Here is a 14,998-nt window from a genome sequence, read left to right as displayed (position 1 = left end):
TACCTGACACATAATTGCTGGGAGTTGATCCCAGGTCATCTGGAAGAGCAGTCTGTACTCTTAACTGCTGAACCACCAGTCCAGTCCCTGGATGTTCTTTTTCTAATGTGGTCTTTTACACGCTCTGTAGTTCCATTAGTTACATAGTATGGAGCAAAGATTGTTTCACACCAAAATAGTCTGTGCTTTAAATACAGCCTTTTTCCCACCAACTTACACTCTGAAATACTTGAGCACTAATAAATCCTGACTATAACAATTTCAACTCATAATACTTACCTTGTCCAACACACTGAAATATTCGTAGTGTGCTGGAAATAAATCATGAAATGCCGACATTATAGATTCTTTCTCCGCTGAATTCCAATTCTCCCTTCATTACATTTTTAAAATTCAGATCAAGATCTTATATTTCAAATATTATATGTTTATATATCCAACCACAATCAGGAAAGAAAATTTAAAAAACAATGAAACACCAATTCACACATCTTGTTGATGAAAAGCAGCATCAAATAATAAGCATCCTAGCAGAGGAAGAGCCATTTAGAGAAATAACTTGGAAGTACATAATTGAGCTCCTGATGGAAAATGGGTACATTCTTTCACAAAGACACTCTACTTTCTAGTTTATTTAACTCATGCTGCTTAATAAAATGCCACAAATTCTGGGGGCTGTAAAAACCAACTACCAGGTCATTATCTGAATTTGATTTTAAATGAAGGCCTTCTTTATGGCTTATAGATAGCTAATACTTCACTATGTGTTCACGTAACTTTCTCTTGTAGAGGGAGTTGGGAAGGAAGAAAGGAAGGAAGGGGTGAGGGCGTGATAGAGGAAAAGGTGGAAAGGTCTTTCTTATCTCTTCTTCAAGCATGTTAATCCCAACAAGAGGGCACTAACCACATGGCCTCCCATCTGAATCTAATTACCTCTCAAGGGCTGGCTCCACTTCTAAAGACCATCATAGCAAGGATTAGAGATTTCTGTGCTGATTGTGAGAGGTATGCAAACAAAGGACCCATAGTGCCAACAGGGATCAACCTTTGAACCATGGAGACAAAAGCTTATTTAGTCCCATAGTCCAAATAAAAGAGGTTTAGTCTTCCAGTTTAAATCTCAAAATAATTCTAATTAAAAAGGGGATCTGAAAATCATAAGTATAGCGATACAACTAATATCAATACATTTTTAAAGAAAATACTATAAATACAATAGAAATGTGCTGAGAAATAAAAACAAGAAAAAATACATGTCAGATTTATAGTAGATATTCTGTAGTGATGGTATTAATCTGAAAAAAAATATCTACTATTAGTCCTAGCGATGGTTATTCTGTTTTTACTTTTTTAAAATTTTTACTTTAAAATTAATTTTAAGAACATTAAAATTTTAGAATTTGAGACATTTCACCATTACACACAGGTTGAAAAATGTTATCAGGCTTCAGGACTTTGAAAGAGATTTTTTTTTCTTTCTCATAACAGTAACAAATATTAGCAGAATGACTCGAGTTGTCTGGAAGAACTGCTAAAATACACTGAATATCCAAATGCAACCTTTCCCCGGGAGTTTGGAGGGGTGGCTCAGTGGTTAAGAGCACTTGATATTTTTGCAGATAAGGTTTGCTTTTCATCGCCCACAATGGTAGCTCACAATTGTCTGTAGCTCAGCTACTGGGCACCCACCACCCTCCTCTGGCCTCCACAACATTGCCATAACCACACATGACATACACATGAAAGCAAAATACTCATTCATGTAAAATAGAAATAAAGTCAAGAGTACTTCAAAGGAATAGTCACCCAACTAAGCTATGGACAAGACATTTACAAATATAGAATAAAGGAAAATATATAGTTTAATGTACTAAGACTGGGTACTAAGCATGGGTTGTTTACATAATGTAACAATGTACTAAGACTGGGTACTAAGCATGGGTAATGGGTTGTTTACATAAGTTGCAATACGAGTAAGAAAGTAGAATAATCATGTCTTACACTGAGCAACCTAAAAGACAAGATCAGCAGAAGTTCAAACTTAACTCAGAATGGACTGAGACATTTATCTTTCAAAACAAATTGTACTAACTTTAGAGTGCTTTTTAGGAAATATAAAGAATAATTGGCAATGTGGAGAAATCTACACATATATGAAGGAGCTTGTTAAGCACCTAGTCTACTTGGAGATACTTTCAATTAATTACTATTTGCAAGACAATTCAAAAGCTATTTCAAAGCTGGGCATGGTGGCGCACGCCTTTAATACCAGCACTTGGGAGGCAGAGGCAGGCAGAGTTCTGAGTTCGAGGCCAGCCTGGTCTACAGAGTGAGTTCCAGGACACCCGGGGCTACACAGAGAAACCCTGTCTCGAAAAAACAAAAAACAAAAACAAACAAACAAACAAAAAGCTATTTCAAATCATACCCAGTTCCTGTTCCAGGCAAGCACTGGAACTGATGCAATGGGAAATTTTCTAAAAGTGTTTTTTTCACACTCCACATCTTTATGTAACTAAACTGTATATTCAAAGAATCTAAAATATCCAATTTTTAAACAGTAGTGGATGTTAGGATTTTACTGAAACATTTTGAATGGTAATTCACTGGTTATTTTGGAGTTTTAGATACTAGAGATTTATGCTTGCTAAAGTTGTTGACAGGCTGAGGCTACCCATTCAGTTTATCCTCCTCCTCCTCCAGTTTCTACTTATTTTAAATCTGACATCTCCAACCTTGTATGATCCAATATGCACGGTCAGAGTCATTTTATTATCCCATTTAAAAAACTTCAGGGCTAATTATTCTGTATCAGTGGCAGATTTACCATGCAAGAAACAGTGGGTGCAATTTTCAGAAGCAAATAAATAAATAAATAAGCCAAAAGAGCCCGTAATAAACCAACTTATTGATTTGAGAATATTTATTCTAATAGTTGATTAAAGAAAAGGCAAAATGCACTTAAAAATGTGACATACTTGTGAAGCCAGCAATGCTTCACAAGCATTTAAAGCATAGTTACCCTGCATATATGAACGTTATTATAAAACCCGTAATAGAACAAAGAAAATAAAATAAAAGTTAGTATGAGTTAAGGAAGAAAAAATACTGAGAAGGAAAAAAAATGAAAGAAAAAACAGAGTCAGACTGAAAAGCCTTTTACTCTTTAAAAAGAGAAAAGTGTGCTTCTCCATGGAGCTTTGACCCTTTGTAAAAGTCAAATTAAACTCAACTATGATTAAAAAATATATACACAGGAAAAATTAAATGGATTTACTCTTCAAATGGCAGCAATTCCCTTAGTAACCACCACAAGCCAACAAGAAGCCCAATGCCAGTGATTTGTTCTCTCTTTGGATCTGTTGGCCAGTGAGGTCCCATAGCCCCCAAACGTTACAAACTATGGTGATACTCTTTGTTATCTTCCAGAACTTCAGTGTAAGATCCTGTTGCTGAAGATATCACATGCTGATTCTTAGAACATGAATAAATCTAACTGGCACTCACCTGGAAGCCTCATCTCCACTGACTAGCTGTTGAGGTTCTGTGCACGCAGCCAGAGAAGACGAATCATAAATCATACTAACCTGCAGTCCCTTAGAGCTACAACACTGATTAGTCTGCTGAGATGTGCCTACTTGTCACTTGAATGTCATAAGTGCTCTCTGATTATATTTAAGGTCTGCTCCACAAAACAAACCCATACCTGGGACCATTATCATGACCCAGAACCTGTGCTAGACAGGCTTTATGTTTTAAGGGAGAATCTACTACTATGACCTCATTGGTTAGACATAATATTAAACTGACTCTTGATCCTGCTGCTTCATCTCTATACCTATTGATGACTCCAGATCTAGACTGTTATCAGAGCAACCTCTTTTGGCAGTCAATGTAAATTAGCAGAGACACACAATTGGCCACATTGAAGAAAATAGAAAACTGAGGAATTGTCAGCCCCAAATCTAACATCTATATTAAACCCATTTTTCTCTGAAGATCTTCATAGAAGAGGAGTCAGAACCATAAGAGCCAGAGGTGATAAAAAGTTACTAGAAAACAGTGTTTTCCAGGCACAAGTGAATTGTTGCACATAGGAACTCAAGTCATGGCAGTGTGCACAAGACTTGTGCAGGCTCTAGCCAGATGAAATCCCAGCATGGACAGAGGCGATCAGCATGAAATGCCACCTCTCTCTGAGGCTTTCTTAGTATTTGATTCTTAATTTTATGTGCCTCAATATAGGCTGGCCTCAGCACTTAGGAAATGGTGAGCCATCATTGAACTAATATTTTTATGTTTCTTTTCACATTTTTAAATGATGAACATTGTTGCTGTATATCAATATTGTTGCACTTACCATACCCACAAGGATAAATAAGCACTTAAATTTACCATGAACCAATTAGTTTTATTCAAATTTAACGTGATGTTTTACATACATCTCATTTTTATAATAATAAGATACAGGGAGATTCTAAGTTTTAAATGACCTCTAAAATCAAAGTAAGACCCATTTATCTGATCAATGGACCCAGAGAGTGGCCTACTTGTCTGATGGTGCACACAAGCCAGCACATGTGAAAGGCAAACCTTCCCCTCAATACCTCTGCCTTCTCCAACTGTGAGTGAAACCGTCTGGGGAGGTGACTCCCACAGTAGCTAAAGAGCTTACAACACAAGCATAATGACATGACATCAGATCCTCTGAATGTATGTAACAGTTTGCTATGGCAGCATGCACCTACAACTCTAACAGGAGAAACATAGATGGGATTGCTGGATCTCATTAGTCAGTCTGGCTGAATCAGTGAGCTCTGGGTTCAGTTTAAAATGCTGTACCAAAAGTAAATACATGGATGAATAATAAGATAGAGAGCAACTGAGATAAACAAGTAATTCCACCCTCTGAATTTCATATTCACTCATGCACATCATTCACATTAATGTGTCTTTACAACACACATAGACAACATGCATGTCCACCCACATGTGTGCACGCGCGCGCACACACACACACACACACACACACTGCTGTAATTAATGAGATGCCAGGACATTACATTTTCTTCATTTGCATCAGAACCAAGATGAGAATGATAGATGCTAACTTGATAAAAAAAAATTAGGACTACTGATTACTTCATGGACACTAGACAGGTTCATGACTGAAGTGACATTATTTAAGTGATCAGAGTACTTATTTTATTGTCCAGAAAATTAATAGAAATGCTGGAGAATTCACTTTAGATGTCTACTCAAAATAGACAAGAATCTAATCCAAAAGGAGGTATTGATTTCATTATTTTCTCATTGTTCATGCAAAGTAATTGTGCATGATATTTTACACACTAGGAATGAGATGACAGTACATATTCATTTGTATATACTTCTTGTTACTGTAATGAAAAAAGATACTAGTGGACATATGACCCATAGAAAAATAGTGGGTCATTAGAGAAGAAGGTTTATGGGACATATGGGGAGGGGGGAAGTGGGAAAGGGGAAATCATTTGGAATGTAAGCAAAGAATATAGAAAATAAAAATACATAATAAAAAACATTAATTTGTCTGTTTCATCATCTATGTACTTACTACAAATATACATAAATATACATATCAAATAGCATAAAGAAACTTTAACAGATTAAAAGCATTATCTGTGGTTCAATGCAGCAACACATGAATCTCACTGAGAAAGTATAATAGAATAAACTCTGTCAGGGAATGGATGGGAGTAGGTGTGGGCATGGAAACATGAGGGATCAGGTGGGGGAAAAGTCAAAGGAGAGAGTACTGAGAAAATTGGAATTGGGTGGGGGAGTGATCTCTGGGACAAGATAGAAAGCTAGAGCAATGGAAACTCCCAGGAATCTATGAGGGTGACCCAACCCAAGACTCCTAGCAATGGAGGACAGCAAGCCTGAACCATATAGGAAATATCAGCCATCTCCTGTAACCTGGCAAGACTTCCAGTGGAGGTAATGAAACCCAGCCACAAAACTTTGAATCTCCAGTTTGTACTATTTATAATGTATGCAGGAATAAAGAGGAATAATTGAAGAAATGGCCAACCAATAACTGGTCCAGCTTGAGTATCAGGGAGCCCCACCTGTTACAATCGAAGACGGGAACCCAGTATAACCATCATCAGAGAGGATTCACCCAACAACTTATAAAAACAGATGCTGAGATCCACAGCCAAACATTAGGTGGAGCTTGGGGAATCCTGCAGAAAAGGGGGATTGTAGGAGCCAGAGGGGTCAAGGACACCACAAAAAAAAAAAAAAAACCTATGGAATCTACTAACCTTGCACCATAAAGGCCCACAGAGACTGACCTGGCAACCAGGGAGCATGCATGAGACTGATCTAGTCCTCTCCATATATATAACAGTTGTGCAGCTTGGTGTTCATGTGGGACTCCTTACAGCAGGAGCAGGGGCTGTCTCTGACTCTCCTGCATTTGACATCCTTTCCTCATACTGGGATGTCTCTTATGGCCTGGATAGGAGAAGATGCACCTAGCCTTACTGCTACTCATTATTTCAAGGCAGGTTGATATTCATTGGAGGTCTCCCCTTTGCTGAAGAGACAGTGTGGAGCAGAGTCTGAGGGAAAGACATCCAGAGACTGCCCCACCTAGGGATCCATCCCATATACGTTTACAAAACCCAGACACAATTATTGATGCCCACAAGTACTTGCTGACTGGAGCCCGATATAGCTGTCACCTGGGAGGCTCTGCCAGTGCATGACAAATACAGAGTGGGACACTCTCAGCCAACCATTGAACTGAGTGCAGGGTCCCCAATGAGGGAGCTAGATAAAGGACACAAGGAGGTGAAGGGTTTTGCAGTGCCATAGGAGGAACAACATTATGAGCCACTCAATACTCCCAGAGCTCCCAGGGACAAAAACACCAACCATAGAGTACACATGGAGTTACCCATGGCTCCAGATGCATAGGCAGCAGAGAATGGCCTTGTTGGATATCAAAGGGAGGAGAGGCCCCTAGTCCTGGAAAGGCTCAGTGCAGCAGTGTAGGGGAATACCAGGTCAGGGAAGCAGGAGGGGGTTGATTGGAAAACAGGGGGAGGTGGGAGATGGCTTATGGGACTTCCGGAGGTTGAGGATCAGGAAAGGGGAAATCATTTGAAATGTAAATAAAGAATATATCTAATCAAAAAGATACTTTATAATGTTTGTGACTATTAAAACATGATATTTAAAAGTCTAGAGGAAATGACAAAAGGAATTAACATGCACTGGGAGCCCTTGTCAGACCACAGAGGAACTAGCAAGTGCCACCCCATAGTCCAGAATGCCCCTCAATTCATGCCCTGTTAATCTATCCTTCATACTAAGACTAATTCTGACCATAAAACCTGTAATACTGAATATTCTACTGGATTCAAGTAAAGCAACGCTAAGCTAAATAATTTAATTTAGGGTCAAATTACAGTCTTCCCTCTACTTTTTTTCTCTGTTCTCCCTCCAGCATACTGCCGTCTTTTTAATCTTGGGCTCCTCAGTTACAGCTGTCCTACTTCTGGTCCTTTTCTACTCTTCCTTGATTCCCACCTTTGCTTCAGCTGTTTGCAGAGTTTCAGTTTGTTCTTTGCACACCTGTTTGAGACACTGGGATCTTATGTAAGATCTTTCTTGCCGTCTCCCATTCTGTATCCTGGCTAATGCAAGTTTGTTTTGAGCCATGTTTATACAATAGCACTTATAACATTGGTCTAAAATTATTTCTTGATCCCTTATCTTTACCGCTAACTAAGTAATTAGTTCTGTGATATTGTGACTGAAAGCTTTTAGACCTGAATGAAGGATTCCTGAAGCAAGATAAATTTGTTTCCATTGTATGATGGCTTTTACTGACCATAATTAAGGTCCAGCAGTGTGATTTAAGAGGCTTAATGAACCTCGATTTTTCAGCATTCAAATTAAAAGGCTGCTAAACAGTTCTTTGACTAACTGGGGAAAATGGATGAGGCAATTTGGATGGAAGTTGCTATAAATTAAGGTCTGTGTTTATTTGATATGAACTGTGGGGTCCTAAGACGTTCCTGAGTTCATGGTCATAACACAATCCTCAATCCTACTGAGAATTGAAAGAGACTTAGAAGACATCAATAAGAAGCCCCTACTCTTGGCATGATACTTATTTGAATTTTAGTAATTCTTAAATTCTATTCAATATTTTTCATATGAGTATATACTCCAAAGGCACTTTCAGGTATGGAAAAACTATAAGAAAACTATTACATAAATGATATTCATGGCAGCTTTTTATTTATAGGAAAAACAGAAAATATATGTGTATGTAAATATTAAAATATATTAAATAATATTAAAATACATAACAGCAACTAAGGGGAAAAAAGAGGCCATGAATTTGAAAAAGAGCAAGGTGGGGTATATGAGAAGGAAAAGAGGGAGGGGAAGTGATGCAATTATATTATAATACTGAAAAAACAAAGAATAAGAATTATCAGCCAATCCTCCCCCAAAAACTATTCCTTGTTTTAAAATTTCTTATCCAATCATTTGTAAAAGAATAAACCCTTGGGATTTTCTCAGATTCTCTTAATTTCCTTAAAATAAGATAGACTAGGAAGCATTAAGGTCAACTTCTCTGCAGCACCGTCCACATGAAGCACAGATGCTGAAGCACAAAATGCTGACTACTTTAGAACACCGGGCTTGAGGTGGCTGGAAACTGGGTGTGTGTGAGACTGGGGTCAGCAGCCTCAGATGCAGTGTCAAACACCAGGCTTGAGGTGGCTGGAGCCTGAGTGTATGTGAGACAGGGGGTCAGCAGCCTCAGAGACAGTGTTTACATTTTCACCCTGAAGGTGATGAAAGTAAACCTCAGAAATTTTTAGGAAGTGAGAGTCTTGATCAAATTGAAGATTCAGAAATAATCATTTAGGCCAAAGTGTAAAGGAGTTGGAAGAATCAGCTAATGGGTTGTCATAGTTAAGGTGAGATAAGGAACCAGGGAAACAAATCTGTTTGGGAAAGAAAATGTCGGGGTCAGTTTGGGCCAACCTGAAATCACTCTTAAAAATTGACTAAAACACACTTCTTACTTAAACGGTTATAAATCTTTTCCTCTTAGGCCTTGGATACCATATACATTTTTACTCTAAATTATATGTTTTCACTGTATGGTCACAGACATAATAAATAGCTAGCAGTAACCTAAACTATTGCTAACTCCAGATTTTGGGTAGCTTTTAGCCATAAACCTAGCTAATAGAGCTTGAATTATCACTCATTGTTAAATTTGCTTTAAAAATTTCTATTGCTTTTCATTTATCCTTGAATTACAAAAAGTAGAAATATGGTAGACATTCCCTAAAATATATGCACATACACATATATGTATGTATATATAGTATTTAAAGGGGCATCAATATCTCTACTAGACACTGCAAACTTATAAATGAATGAATAATAAATAAATAGGTGCTAGAAATGGATTACACCATTTAGAGTTGTTGGCAAGTGATATCCCATATCAGCAAGGTATGTCCACTGATGCGATGTTAACATAAATATTATAGGAGTAATCAACCACTTTTTCTTTGGTTTTTCAAAGCCTGCTACACAAGTTGAAACCCATAACTTGCACTTTTATTAGGGACAAAAACTTATAACTAAGCAGGTCCTAGGTCCTAGGAGAAACCCTATGACTACTGTTCCACTAAAGAAAATATCACATTAAACAAGCTTCTAATGATATCCTTATAGCATAGATTAATGTATCTATCAACACTCATCAGAAAAAGTTTCTTCTGGCAGTCCATTTAGATTAACACAGAGATGCACGATTGATGGAGATATAAAGAATAAGAAACTTGAGAATGTTAAGCCAAAACAGGTAATCTATATCATACCTCTTCTCCTCCGGCTCAGGGGTCATGGTGAAGGAGGGGGCAGAATGACTGGGATAGCCACAGGAGACTGACAACTACAAGGAAACTGTTTTCTGAACGCCGCGGGACAGGTGCACGATGAGTCCACAGTAATTGTAACAGCAGACACAAGACCAGCTAAACAAAATTCCAGAGCGGGAGTGAGCATGAAGTCCACCCTTGGCTAAGAAGCATTGGCAGTGGACAGATGCTGGGAGAGGGACAGTCGTATTTTTAATGGTGTTGCCCCTGTTGGGTAGACCACTTTGGAGAGAAGATCATGCATCACAAAGATTAGGCAACAAACTTTACGTGATGGTTTTAAAAAGCCAATACAAATTTGGGTGGATAGGGAAACAGGGTGGACCTTGGTGGAGTAGAAGGACCATGTTCAAAATGCATTGTTTGAAATTCTCAAAGAACTGAGAAAAATAGCGTTTTTAGAAAACAAAAAAAGTGAATGAGGGGAAAAGAAAATTGTGTCCCTGTGTGTGTCCAAATTGTCTGTTTACTTGGAAAGCTAGAGCAAAGGAGACTGAGAAAGCCAGGTCTATGTCATTGGCTAGCTTCCTCAGAGCATGAGAACACAGTACAGGAGTAGCAGAGGCTGCTCAGGTGTGGAGAGTTGGGGGAGCTTGAAAGGCAGCCTGCCTTCTGGTTGAGCTAGGTTTAAACTCCAGAGACAGCAGATAACTCAGCAAAGGACAGAAGGAAGTTTACCTATCTCCCAGACACTAGGCTCCTGACAAGAGACCTCAGATCCTAATTCTGTGGTCATCAGTCAGGTAGGGCAATGCCCCAAGCCCCTGGTATTCTGTCTGGACTCCACCCCCCAAATACCTAGCCACACCCAGGTAAGCCTGGCCCACTATAAAAGGGGATGTTTGCCCCCTCCTCCCTCTCTTACTCTCTTATTCTTACCTCTCTTGCCCTCTTGCTCCCCCTCTCCGGCATTCCCTTTCCCCCTCTCTTCACGTGGCCATGCCTGGCTTCTATTTCTCTACTCTCTCTGCCTTTCTCTGCCTCTTCTACCTTCAGGTCTGCCCTGAGAAAGTGGGGTATGGTTTCACTCGTCACAACTCTTAGCCAACAATAAACACTTTAAAACCACGGACTGCCTCTTTTCATCTGCATCCGCCGTGCTGGAGCAATGGAGCAGGTCTTCCTCTCAAGAGCCGGGTCTAGTAGCATGCAGGAGGCCTCCCCGTGCTCCCAGCCACATCTCTGCCAAGCCAAGTCACCAGCCCCAGCAAGCCAAGGATTCCCCTCCCTGTGGAACTGCCCAGAGCCCTCCTCCCCTCACTTTTCCTTTCAGCTTCAGGCTAGACCCAGCCCCTCTGCCACCCCACCCCCCACCCTGGTTCTTAGCTCTCCGAGGCATCCAGCTGCATCTATGTCCAAGAGCTAGAACTTGTCATCCTCTGACTGAGGACTCACGAGCTAGCTTCTGCTGGTTGCCCGGCGACCTCAGACTTTGCTTCTCCATCCCAGGAGCAGGGTCCTGTGGCTTCCCACAGCCTGATGCCCACCTGGTAGGGGCGTGGGGTGTGCCCAGTCAAACTCTCCCATGTCTGCCTCACCCAGAGGCCTGTCCCTGGCCAGACTTGGGCCACCATTTTAACCCTTAGAGAGTGTACCCAGGCAAGCATTATGGTCCAGGGGGCTTCCATCTGGTCTGCTGATCTCTAGAAAATCCATAAGTAGCTACAGAGCTTTGAATGGGATATTATAATGTACTTTGTCATCGTTTCTTGCATGAAAATTATTTTTGATAAATATACTTTCAGTACTTATCCTATGGCAAAGTGACAGCATTACATGCCATGCTTTTTCATACAGAAAGGAAGATACAGACTATTGACAGAACTGTTTCACTGACATTCAAACAACAAAGTAATGAATATCTTTTAATTCCTCACTCTTTCTACATGCTAAAGAAATGTTGCCTTTGTGTATGTGAGCATATGTGTACACGTATGTAGAGGCCATGGCCAGTGTTCTTCCCATTCCTTGTGTCAATAAACCTTGAGCTCACCAACACAGTTAGACTACCTGGGCAAGCCCAGAGATCCTTTTGTCTCCTTCAACAGCACTGTGAAGATCGGCATGCGCTGCCACACCCATCTCCCATATGTCTGTGTGTGTGAATACTGAATACCTAAGGAATAGCCTTACATTTGCGTTTACCACCGGAGCCAAGCTCCCAGCTCCTTCTACCTCCATTTCAAAAAAAAGAATGGCCAGAAGCTTGAGAGATGTCTCAGTGATTGAGAACATGGGCTGTTGTTTCAGAAGACCAGGGTTCAATTCCTATCACCGCATGATGGCTCACAACTGACTGTAATTCCAGTCACAGGGATCTGACACTGTCTGCTAACATCCATAAGCACTACATTCACATGTTGCACAGACATAAATTAAGGCATATGCTCACATACCTGAAATGATAATAAATAAATCTCAAAACAATAAATGACTAAACTATATACATTGATATGAGTGCCAGACCTTCTAAGTAATGGACTATAATAACGAGGCAAGCATATGAGGCTTTTTTTATTCAGCAATGAAAAGCCAAACTTCCTCAGTATGCTTTCTTATGTAAATGGGCATTAAAATCAGTCATTTTAGTTTCTAAATCAGTGTGAAATCTTTGAGATATTTAAAGTGTAATTAACTCTAAAACTTGTAATGTCAGAAAAAGGAAATATTTCATTAAGTCTTGATTTAACAAGTAAATTTGAAGTAAGAGATTTTTTTGTAAGCCTCAACTTCTCATAATGTTAGCTAGGAAAACCAATATTCTATCTATTCAAAAATTTTTGTTTCAACTTTTACGTACATTATGCTAAAATTAAAAACCATTCTTGGTGACCTTAGCTGGTATGCTAGAAATATGTACAGTTTGTAAGTATTGCATTGGGCTCAAAAACCCAATGTTCTGTATGTTCTTTATTCATTCACAAATGTCCTTTATTCATAAAACCTCCCTATGTAAAAGGCCAAAAAGAAACAATGAAATAAATCAGCATATTTTTGCCTCTTTATAGAATGATTGGAAATTGAATTCTTTCTTTATATACTAAATAGAACACAACTGGAGTCGCTGGTCTGTTATGTGGTTGGATGTTTGCTGGGGTGTCTGGACGGGGCCATCACCCATCTGTGCTCAATCCATGCTCAGTTGTGGGTGTCTCTCTCTGCTCTTTTGTTTTTTAAGTTATATTTGACATTTCACTGATCTCTTGTTGTTATGACCTTTGAAGTAAAACATTATCACTCTCCCCATAGTCTACATGTGCGGTCCCAAAAGGTGATTTGTGTATTAGGTAGGTTTTTTTCCTAAAAGCTAAATATCCACATTGGAAGCCAAAGACAATTGGGAAAAGAACACACAAGATTGAAATTGTAAACTTCTGAGAATTTCCCAAGAGCCTCACACCATTTCCATATTTTGAGAGGAATGTGAGAAACAAAACAACGCCTCATGCAAATAAATAAATAAGAAAGGAATAATAATTTATTTGATGAAGCAAAAAAGGACAATATTTTGAGCGTCTGTTTCATATATAGCTACAGCAATGACTAGAGCTTTCCTAAATGGTACCATATGGTTTCTTGGAACAATTAGGTCCATTCTCTGCCGTAATGCTGATGCATGAAATGCCATCGTCAGAAAGACTTTGAGTGCATCAAGCCTTCAGAACTGACATTAGCACACTTTGTCAGTGAAAGTATCATGCAGCACCACCTCTACAAACAAAATGCTTCAGAGCTTTAGGGGCACAACTATAACTTACTAATATAGCCTGTCTGAAATCCAGATAAATTTACTCTAGGTCAAAACATAGAAGGCTTGGGAATAGAACCTCCTCCTACTGGCTGCTCTGGGTCTTATTTAGCTACCTCATAGTAATTCAGAGGAAGTCAGCCAAGAAATAGGTGAGAGGCCATCACAGCATAATTCAGATAGACAATGAGTCTAACTGCAGGCATTGTCTTTTGACATGGGCTTTTAGTTGTTTTATATGAAGCTCTGATCTGGATTTGTTTGTTATGCTAAGACTTGTGATGGAAATGATCCTTTGCCTCCATGATTTTCATTTACTCTTTTTGCCATGCTGAAAGAAGACGGTTCTGTAGGGAGTTACACTGTGATGAGCTTAGAACTGCACTTTCCAGTCTACCTGAACGTTGACCACCCAATGGCTACAGCCTACCAATAAAATGTAAACAGCAGCAGCTGCATGGGGCCATGTCACGGAGTACAACACTGGCTACCTTCCTTCTCCTTGATTTTTCTGCCTACTATGGACACAGTTTACTGAGAATTCCACCTTTTATCGTTGTTAGCAGAAATACAGAAGGACCCTGAGGCTCGGGATAACATTTAGTAAATAAAATAACAGCCTGAAGATGCAGGTCTGTGTGGCACGGGGCGTTAGCTGCAGCCTTTTCTGACTTGCTTTGCTACAGAAGCATGCAACTAATGCTTCATTAATTTCTCCCACAGTTCAAAAGTAGCACAGTGCAAGCAGTGCGGGTGTGCACAGGGAAGTTATGACTCACCAGTTTTAACAAAATTTGAACCTTCTACTTATGCTTTCAAAAATATCTCAAATTCTAGGTGTGACAGAAGATCCAAATCTTCTGCCTGGTATGTACAAAGTGTAGGTCCGGAAAACTCCTATTTAAAAAAAAATATTATTATATTGGTTTCAGTCAATTTATACAAAAGGAAAATTGTGTAGTAACCCAAGATTCTGATTATAAATTATGTCTGAAAGGAAACAGTTTGTTTTTCTAAGGATAGCATCTATTTTTAATAGCAAACACTATAAAATGCTGTTCTCTCAGGTTAATTAAATATATAAATCATATGCAGTCAGATCACTAAGCAGCCTTGATGCTGCTCTAGCTGGGTCTCCATTGTATGGAATTGACAAATAAAAAGCAGTGGGCATTTTGAGCTTTCAGAACTCCTTCCTACACTAAGAACCTTCACCACGTAGTGGAAGAATGGGCTTGCGGCATTTGCTTGGGTTCTTGCTCTGGACATACCTCAAGGA

This window comes from Apodemus sylvaticus, chromosome 16 (genome assembly GCF_947179515.1).
Source record: "Apodemus sylvaticus chromosome 16, mApoSyl1.1, whole genome shotgun sequence".
Classification (NCBI taxonomy): Eukaryota; Metazoa; Chordata; class Mammalia; order Rodentia; family Muridae; genus Apodemus; species Apodemus sylvaticus.
This window is presented reverse-complemented; position numbering follows the sequence as displayed.